Source organism: Rutidosis leptorrhynchoides, chromosome 11 (genome assembly GCF_046630445.1).
Source record: "Rutidosis leptorrhynchoides isolate AG116_Rl617_1_P2 chromosome 11, CSIRO_AGI_Rlap_v1, whole genome shotgun sequence".
Lineage (NCBI taxonomy): Eukaryota > Viridiplantae > Streptophyta > Magnoliopsida > Asterales > Asteraceae > Rutidosis > Rutidosis leptorrhynchoides.
In genome coordinates, this window is record NC_092343.1 from 220,748,490 (window position 1) to 220,758,146 (window position 9,657).

Consider the following 9,657-nt stretch of genomic DNA (forward strand, 5'->3'; position numbering starts at 1 on the left):
CTACAAATGTCACTTCCTGCTTTGGACCGTGATCCATTTTTTCCCCTCTAGTTGGGCCGTACATATAATTGTGATATTGGGCCGAGTTCTTGTTGGGTTCATTATCGGGCTGGGATCCAACAACCGTGTTTTCTCTTGGACTGAAACGAGGACGGTGAAGATTGCTACAGCTGCGTTATTGTTTTGTTTCTATTCCTATTTTCTAATAACGATGATGAATAATAGCGAAGATATATGATGATGAGCCATATGAACAAGGTGTTGCTACTGTTATACGTTTTTTTGTTTCTTTTTCAAAACACAAATTATCGAAACTCGATGGTGAAGTTGTAATGCTTGATGACGATGACAGAGAATGATGATGATAGCGAGTTATGATGATGATGAGGGACGGATGTACGATGATGATGATGGTGATTATGTGATGTATAGGTTCGATTGATGATGACCGAATGATGAATTGATGTTAAGAAAGATGATGATCGAGCCTATTAATATTGATGATGTCGTATGATTATGATAATGGTAAACAAATGACGTGTTGATGAGTGATGATGTTTGATTTTGAAGAAGAATTAGAAAACAGAAAATACGGGTTTTATAAATTGAAGTTGAGATTAAAACAGATAAAATGAAATGGAGGAATGGTTAAGGGTGTTGATGGGTTAGCGAGAGATCGCGGGTTCGAGCCCGGGCAAGGGTACTTAATTCTTTTTGGAACTTATTCTTTGAGGTAGTTTTATTATTATTATTATTATTATTATTATTATTATTATTATTATTATTATTATTATTATTATTATTATTATTATTATTATTATTATTATTATTATTATTATTATATTATTATTATTATTATTGTTGTTGTTGTTATTATTTTGATTAATTGTTATTATCCCTAATATTAATAACATGATTATTACTACCATTAGTATTAGAATTACTAACATTTTTATAAATATTATTATCATTATTATGATTAACATAAGTATTATTATTGATAATACCATTACTATTATTAATATTGTGACGCCCCGTACAAAATCATCGTGTACGGTACATCAACAACAGGATCATTACAAGGTCAAACACTATATGCTGTTTGAAAACCAGTTTTGCATTCATGAACAGATAATGTTTTACAAAAGATGAATAGGAAACATTAACATGAGTACATGATACTAAGGTCATTACAAAGCTATTGTTTTGAAAATAACATAAGTTGGGAATGCAAAGTAAAAGTTTCATGTTTGAGACATCTCTAAGTAATGCAGCGGAAGTCTAACACAGCAAGTCTGTAACAGCAAGTCTATACACCAAGACTAGAACAACAAGGCTAACAGCAGAAGAAACAACGTCTAAACACCTGAGAAATACATGCTTAAAAAGTCAACACGAATGTTGGTGAGCTATAGTTTGTTTGTATTCAGTAATGTAATGTAGGCCACGAGATTTCAGTGCTTCAAACAAGCGTTTCAAATCAGTAATTCAAATCAGTATGATTAAGTATATGCTCAACCGTGGGCACTCGGTAACTAACTTAACGTTTATACCCCCTAAAAGTACACTTGGAAAGTGCGTATGTTTACGAAGTATTAAACACTCGTTAAATGCTAGCGCTACTAGCCCGAGTGGGGATGTCAAACCCTATGGATCCATATCTAAGATTCGCGTTCACGGTTCAAAAACCAATGATTAAACGTTACCGAGCTAAAGGGAATGTTTATGCCGTTGTATAACCCACACATATATAAGTTTAAGTACTCGTGCCTAGTATGTAAAACATAAAATCCGCATGTATTCTCAGTTCCCAAAATAAGTTAAAGTAAAAAGGGAATGCTATAACTCACAGTGATAAAAGCGGTAAAGTCGGTAATGAAAGTACGCAAGTAGTAAGTCGGTCCGAAAGGTCGTCAACCTAAATCAAGGGTTACTAGGTCAGTAGGTTGTTTTTATAAATTCTAATAGTGCATAAAATAAGTTTAAGTGTCATCATCATCATCATTCATCATCATAAAAGCTAAGTAAGTTCGACAAGAATTGAGATCGAAACAATAGGCTGACTTCGGTCAGCTGCTGCGACCTCTACGTAAATCGAAAAGATGCATAGTCAGTGGCTATGGCTCTGTATGTGAGTCCCCTAACAGCTGACCAATTTTCAGAACCTAACTCGTCTTCTTTTGACCGTGGCGACGGTTTAAGTGCGAGTAGGTCAGAAATTTCAGCACAACGTTAATAGGGTGTAGTGACTCTCGGAGGGCCATAAATCCTAAACCGTAACTCGGATTAAGACGAGGCCTAAACGGAAAATCATCTACTCGAACCGAACTAACTGAAAATCAACTTTCCAGTAGCCCAGGTAGTCTGATCAGATAAGAAAATCAGTGGACAAGTGCTCCGGTGAGGTTCTTGGTGCTTGATGCTCATCACGGTTCTCATCCTTGATGCTTGTAGCTTCAAGTGTACAACTCGTTGATGGTTTAGCATCACTTTTGACCAAGATTCTACCATAAATACACAATATGTTAAGACCAAGTGGTAACACAACTCATTTAAGAGTCTTAGATGGATGATGAACCAAGGTTACATCATATCCTTAGTCTTAACACAATTACAAGTCCTATTTACAAACAAAGTTACAAACTTTACATCAATCAAACAAGTATGAACATGATCCAAGTCAAAAGAGGTGATGGAACCCTAAGCTAGAGAGCTTGGATCCCTTTCACACAATTTATAAGGTCACAAAGCTAGAAAGCTTGAACCTTTAGTATTCTTGAAGATCTTGAAGCATAAAGCTTGGATCTTTAAGATATATGAAGATAACAAACAAAAGTTTGAATCTTTATCACAAAATAACAAGATTAAAGTAAAAGAAAGATGAATCTACAAAGTTGGTGAAGATTCAAAGCTAGAAAGCTTGAATCTTCCATGTTCTTGAAAGATTCATGCTTGAATCAACAAGATATAAGCAAGATAAAAGGAACTTTGATCTCCATAATATGATGATGATGGCCACGAAAATGAAAGGAAAAGAAGAAGAAAAAGAAGACTTACAAGCAATACTAGAAAGGGAAGAAAGAAAGAACAAGTGTGTGTGAAAACCAAATGAGCAAGTGATTTGAATGAGAGGTAAATGGCTAGTATTTATAAGCAAGGAATTTGACAAGGATTGATGACATGGACAAGGGCTAGTATTTATAAGCAAGGAATTTGACAAGGATTGATGACATGGACAAGGGCTAGTATTTATAAGCAAGGAATTTGACAAGGATTGATGACATGGACAAGGGCTAGTATTTATAAGCAAGGAATTTGACAAGGATTGATGACATGGACAAGGGCTAGTATTTATAAGCAAGGAATTTGACAAGGATTGATGACATGGACAAGGGCTAATTAATTGGGTCACTAGCTAGAGTAGGGTGGGCTTGAGCCCAACCAGGTAGAAAGTCCAACAAGACTAACTATTGTGCATAATTAAATTACTACGCGTAATTAAGCATCCAAAAACCCAGGTAATTATTATTATAAAATAATAATTAATATTTCGCAGTCATAATATTCCGATTATGACAAAAATTAAACGTGCGCGCAAGTTCGCGATTTATTCGAAACGTCAAATAACACTAACGGTTATAAAGGCTTCCAATGATCAAGTTATGTATCCTACGTACTCTAAGGCACGTTTTAACATATAAATGGAAGTAAACCACGTAAATCAAGTTTCCAGAGTATAAAGTAACACAGTACGCACAAATACGCAGTTTCGCAAAAACACAAGGCACAAAAGCAAGTCGAAAAAGCCGGGTCGTTACAAATATGATTACCATTAATAAGTAGTGTTACTATTAAGAATTATTATCATTTTTATCACTTTTACAAACATTATCATCTTTATTATTATTATTGGAATTATTATTATTATCAATTCTATTAAAAGTATCATTATAACTACAATTATCAAAGTTATAATTTTTATTAAAAACTATAAGTTTTATTAAAATTTCACCTTTTTAATAAAGTTATTATCTTTATTAAAATTTTCATTTTTAAAATTAACATTTATATTATTATTATTATTATTATTATTATTATCATTATTAAAAATTTTATATATTTTATTATTATTATCATTTTTTTATCAATATTAACATTAATATTAATATTAATATTAATAATATAATATTACAATTGAGCAAATTCATTTTACTATTCACCAAGAGTAAGGTTACTTTTGTCATTTCACCCTAAAAGATATTCACATTATTCAAAGTTCCAGAATTTTCACTTCCTTCAACCAAATTCCCCATTCACCCCTCCAGATTCTTCCATCACTTTCTTCAACCTCACCACCACCACCGTCATTCATCCCTTATCTCTCTATCCCACCAACCTAACCACTACCACCGCTGCTAAATACGTTGACCACCAACCTACCCAGCGAGGCGGTAATGTCGTTACCGGTGAAACATCACCCTCGCCACCATCGTTACCGGCGTAACTACCAACGCCACCGTCGCCGCCATCAGCAACGACGTAATTCGCACCAACCATTAAACCCATTACCGCCGCCACTTATAACCCGGATTTCCAGGTAACTCTTGACCAGATAAGTTTATTATTTTATTTAAGCAAAATATGATTTTTATTATTTATAATATGGTACAATCATGGGTATGCGATAGCATACCATGAACTAACGAGAATAGCAGAGTACATATATAAACAATACATTAGAGACTAACCAGACTAATTTTACACAGTAAGTCGATTGCAGGAACTAACGAGAAGACCAGATAAGTTTATACACTACAATTTGTAATCTAATTATTAAAAAATAGGATTCAGAGCATTAACTTAGGAATTATATATTCTGATTTGTGATACTGTGAATGTGAACATGGAGATTATGATTTAAATTATTTCAGTTCAATCTGTGAACTATTATTTCGAATTATATAGAAAGATGAATACATATTTTGGATATAATAAATTTAGTTTTGATTTATACTGTTTTTTTGTATGCCCTGCTTTTTTGGCCGCCTTCGGGTTACGGTTTGGAACTAAAAAAATTTAGGTTTTAAGTTGGATTGTTGGTTGCAATTGATTTACAGTTCTCGGTCATTACAGTGATTGAAGAGGTGTTTAACGGCTGAAATACTTTGGTATGGCTCCATTATTGATAGTTTCGATTTATTCGTTCTTCCTTAAACTTGCTGCGATTTTGGTATATGCTTCTAAAATTGATGGTGATTCTCTCTTATTTGCAGGCACATTATCTATTGTTCTCTCATTTACTCTGTTTTCAGGTGACGTCTTGGCCTTTTAAGTTTAATTAGACATTCTTATGATATGATCTTTTTCTTTGCACATGTTAGTAGCCATCTTCCATTGCATTTTAAACGAATTAGGTATAACGTCGTCTACAAAAACGTCAAAAGAAACATAATGTTGAAACGCCTGTGTCCTGGGGGTGGGGTTTACCTGGTGTTGTTTTGGGTCGTGGACTTCCCTTCGCTTTACATGCATTGAGAATGTTAATTTATTACTTTCTTTACTTATGCATCATAGTTAACATTTGCTTAACACCCGCGTAATGCCAACAACATTTATCTTACAGATTACTATGCTGATCACACATGTTTTTACATGATGGAATAACCAGTTTGAGTAGCCGGCCTGAGACCTAACGAGTCAAGCATGCCACTTAAGCCGTGAGTATATTACACTTGGATTGGACGAGGCATCTGGAACCCTACACTTACCAATTTCTGCTGTGTTTTATTTGATCCATATGTAGGTTACCTTTCCTGTTATTATATTTCCGCTTTCCAGTATATATTATTCCTATTCCTATATCCTGAAAAACAAAACTAAATTCGATACTCACGTTTAACAATTCTTCATTCAAGGAAACACGAAACCACTTTCTTTTGCTTAACTTTGACACAAATTTGAGCCTCATTTATCTTTTTGATATGTTTTTTCAATCTTTGCTGCTTTTGTTATACAAAGGTTAAATATACGAGGGAAACAATTGCTGGTGCTGATTTGGAGGTACTTACTACATATTAAATCTGCTTAATGTTCTCAGGTTATACGCAATTGTTTTAATATTTGTTTAGGTCTGCACATTGGTCGTCTATTTTGTTACTAAAAATACATTAGTTCTAAGTCATTTAGTCATTTGCTCACTGCTTAAGTGCTACTCGCGTAATTTGTTATTGCTTTGTGGTAATGCTTATTAACACAAGGGCCCGTTCCTCTATGAATGACATGAAGAACACCGCTCCTCTATGAATGACATGAGGAACATAAATGTAGTTGTTTGAAAGTGGTATGCTTAAAACGCTTAGTTGCTAACAATTGTTCATTCAGTTGTGATCGTTTACATGTCCAGATAGTATTCGCTTTAAATTTTATGTACGTGTGCACATTGACTATGTTTTTTGTGAGTCAAAATACATTAGTTTCAACTCATTTAGTCTTTTGTTTACTGTTTTAGTATGGGCCTGCCCAAACATATGTAAATTATAGATATACAGTAAATTGAAGTTTCTCTATACGAAGTGGGTTATATAGCCATTCTATTTTGGGGGGGCTGCATTTGTTCTTTTGGTTGTACTTAGTGGAGACTTATCAAATAGTGTAAAATTAGAAAATGTTGAAGAATTTGCACAAATATTATTGAGAATATAAGAGAAGGTATTAATAATAAAGTAAAAAATAGTGACATTTTAGCATGTCGATCATAATCGTCACCATGATGTTGAAACAAAGAATGTTTTGGTGAAAATTCAATTCAATGAATGTGGGATACAACTTCTTGATTGGGTTGCGGTAAAAGTTATTGATGTTGTTGATCGTGTTATCGCGATTAATGTTTGTTGAAATTCTGGTAAGTTTTTTTAATTTAATGTGATTAATGTTAACGAGTATGTTTCGACTATTGGCAAGAATTTGTGTTAAGTTTGCATATTTATTTATTTATTTATTTATTTTTTGCAGATTCTATTCCCAACTACAACACTTTGCTTGATGATTATTTGTTCCGTTGATTGATTTCATACATAAATATGTGCCTTCTTACCGTTATAGTTTTTTCCCTATCAATAATTTATATTATCTCTGTTATCCGTTTTCAACAATATTTTGTAGAATAACGATTCTGTGATATTTGTGATATTTCTCTTTTCGTCACTAACACCCCTTCCAGAGCATTTCTAGCGTTACTAAGTAGCTCTAAGAGTACCTCACTTTCGAATTGATTATTAAAGATGCTTCTGCTTCAGTTCCTTGCTTTACCCGTGTTGAAGTTTTGCTTTTGCAGGTGAGTTGTTGCATTCGTTTAGAGTTAGATTTGTTTAAGTCTTTGTTTTTGCTGTTTAAGAGGTTTTGATGTGGTTTATTATATTGTTGTTATTTGTGTTTGCAATTACTGGTACGTCATCTGGTAGTTCATTGCTATTAAGGCAAGCTTTCATTCTTTTACTCATTTATTCTTGAATTTTATGTAATTGGTGAAATAAAGCAATCACTACTCAGTCATGAATCTCATGTAGTTCGTGTTAATATCAAATACTGATGTTGCAACTCGCTTTTACAATGATTGCTTCATATGTTATATAAATGGTATTTGCTTCCGTACTTACCAAGTGTTTCTTCCTTTTGTTACTTCCTACTTTGTATCTTATAAACTGACATGATTGTACAAGTTACATTGTGAAATGAACAAGGCGTGAATTTCAACATTGAGGCTTTGTGCGTCTACATCATCTAATTATGCAGAAAATTTGGCACTGAAGGTAGGTTGCCTCATTGAAAAGTGTGTTACAGTTTTTATTACACCCTATACAACTAACTTTTGTGAAGCAACTTGTACTTTATACTTTTGTCGGGTTTTTTTGTAGTTGATTAAAGGAAAGTTGCAGACAATCAATTCAATTTGATGCACATCGTAATCGTATTTATACGTTTGACATTTGTACTACCACGTGTTGGCAATTATGTACCAAAAAACAATGCAATATATGTATGACACTTGTAGCGACTGCATTTTGAAGCTGGCCGCAGCAATGCGCGGCTGGCCACCTGCTTGTTATTGTTAGTATTATCATTATTATTAATATAAGTATCATTATTATTAATATTATTCCTATTATTAATATTATATATCAAATAAATATTAATTATATCAAAATATATTTAATACATATAACTCTATTAGTATTTTTATATTAAATAACAATTATCTATCTAAAGTAAATAAAGTAAATATACCTAGCTAAATTATTAAGGAAAGCTATAAATTATTAAATATAATAATTATATCACTAAATATATAAATTTGTTCGATTCCCATTATATGTGTTAATATATATATATATATATATATATGTATATATATATATATATATATATATATATATATATATATATATATATATACATACATGATATGACCCTGCATTGTTCAGTACCGTCGTATGAATATTTTTACTACAAAATATTATATTGTGAGTTTCATTTCCTCCCTTTTTAAATGCTTTTGCAATATATATTTTTGGAACTGAGAATACATGCGCTGCTTTTATAAATGTTTTACGAAATAGACACAAGTAATCGAAACTACATTCTATGGTTGGATTATCGAAATCGAATATCGCCCTTCAAGTCTGGTAACCTAAGAATTAGGGAAATGGCCCCTAATTGACGCGAATCCTAAAGATAGGTCTATTAGGCTTAACAACCCCCATTCATGTCTATGGATGACTTTAGTACTTCGAGATTATTATTATACAGACGTCGATGTCTGTGGGGATATTCTATGCATTATAGTTAATGTCGGTTACCAGGTATTCAATCCATACGAATGATTTTTATGCAGATGGCTATATGCATGCATGATGTTTATGAGAAATTGAAATATGAAACCTTGTGGTCTATTAAAATTATGGAAATGATTGATTACGATAAACTAATGAACTCACCTACCTTTTGGTTGACACTTTAAAGCATGTTTATTCTCAGGATTGAAAGAAATATTTCGCTGTGCATTTGCTCATTTTAAAGATATTACTTGAAGTCATTCATGGCATATTTCTAAAGACGTTGCATTTAAGTCGTTGAGTTCAATAAAGATTACTATTAAGTAAATGACAGATTAGGTCATTTATAGTTTGGATATTACGAAATGGTATGCATGCCTGTCAACTTTCTATGTAATGAAAGTTGTCTTTTAAAAACGAATGCAATGTTTGTAAAACGTAGCATATAGAGGTCAAATACCCCGCAATGAAATCAATTATTATGTAACGTTTATAATCGATATGAAAGGGGCATTTCATCAATCACTTGCATACACCTACACAAACAACGCATACCATTAGCAAAACACAATAAATGAATAATTAAACGTGCAATGCTAAATAAAACTCACACAACCCAATATACACAATGTCGACATTCGACTCGATGGTGGCCGACGATGAGCGGTAGGTCAAATACGTTAACCACTCACCACCCATCGCAATGCGTACGTGGCCGACGAAGAGTGGTAGGTCAAATATATTAACCACTCACCACTACGTACCATGAGGCCGACAAAAATTGCAACCGAACCGTTAACACTTACCTCATTCACAAAGAAGAGCG